General features: G+C 46.7%; 1 protein-coding gene and 1 pseudogene across 7 annotated transcripts in view; one reads left to right on the forward strand and one right to left on the reverse strand.

Annotated features, from left to right (window-relative positions):
• Positions 1–1,128, reverse strand: part of LOC101575050 — a 783,209-nt pseudogene that overhangs the window by 23,555 nt on the left and 758,526 nt on the right.
• Positions 1–1,128, forward strand: part of Lepr (leptin receptor) — an 81,556-nt gene that overhangs the window by 19,888 nt on the left and 60,540 nt on the right. The window lies entirely within an intron of this gene.

The raw sequence follows: 1,128 nt of genomic DNA on the forward strand, positions 1-1,128 counted from the left end.
TCCTGAACGGCAGGGTTGCAGATCTGCTATAATCGTGATGGACACCCACTGCTTTCATCTGTGCTGCAGGGTCAGGCTTCAGCGTACGCCTATGGGTTAGTTTCCTTTGCAAGTGGGAACATGGTACGCGCCGCGCACACCTGCAGCTGCACTTGCCGGAATAACCTGTCACAGGTGCGGGGGGAGTTTGTTAGCTTTCCATTGCTGCGTCGTACACCCGAGGAAGTACTTAGGGAAGAAAGGTTTATTCCACTTTGTGGTTTCTGAGGCGTCAGGCCCTGGCACTTGGCTCCAACGCTTCTAGGCCTGTGGTGACGTGGAGCCTCGTGGCGGAGGGGGATGGTGACCGGTGAGTGGGCAATCAGTGGGTCTGGACTCTGCGTGAAGCTCCGGCTCTGTACTTGGTATCTGAGGAAGTTAACCAGGAAAAGCAACTTACTTTTCTTACTGTTAGCACTATTTATACTTTTCCCTTAATCTGTTTAATTTTGAGCACTCTGAATTTATTTGGCCATAAGAGATTTTATTTATTTATTTAGGTGGTCGAAGGGATTGAACTCAGGACCTTGCGCTTGCCAGGCAAGCACTTATTCCACTGAGCTTTCTCCCCAGACCCTATAAGAGATTTTAGGCAGAGGCACGCCTCGTTCTCGTGGCGCATGTTCACATCTCGGTGGCAGGCAGATCCGGGTTACTCTGCTCGCCCTCCCATTCATTTCCCCTTTGCTCAATTTTGTTCTCTAACATTTATATTTTCTATTATTTTTTCTGTGTTGTTTTGTTTCTTTAAACCTCTCTCTATTATTTTGTCATGACTTAGAGTGCACATAACTATTGCTCATACTGAGTTGGTGGGCTGCGGCACCTTTCCCCGCTCTTGATGGCTGTGCTGTGCGCTAGTTCAGCTTGGGATTCTTTCTGTGTTATACAAGAATGAACCCTGATGCAAGAGTTCAGATCGTCAGAAGAGTTTGTTTTGAGTGGAACAATAAGTCAGCGAGTGCTTGTCTTACATAAAGACAACAACTGATCTCTTTGATCTCTTGGACTAGCTAAATGTGAATTAAGCCAATCTTGGGCTGAATTATTAGTGATTATTTGCATGAAAGCGGTTCAGTGGTGTGTTGC

Source organism: Octodon degus, unplaced genomic scaffold, assembly GCF_000260255.1.
Source record: "Octodon degus isolate 3935 unplaced genomic scaffold, OctDeg1.0 scaffold00057, whole genome shotgun sequence".
NCBI classification, from domain to species: Eukaryota; Metazoa; Chordata; class Mammalia; order Rodentia; family Octodontidae; genus Octodon; species Octodon degus.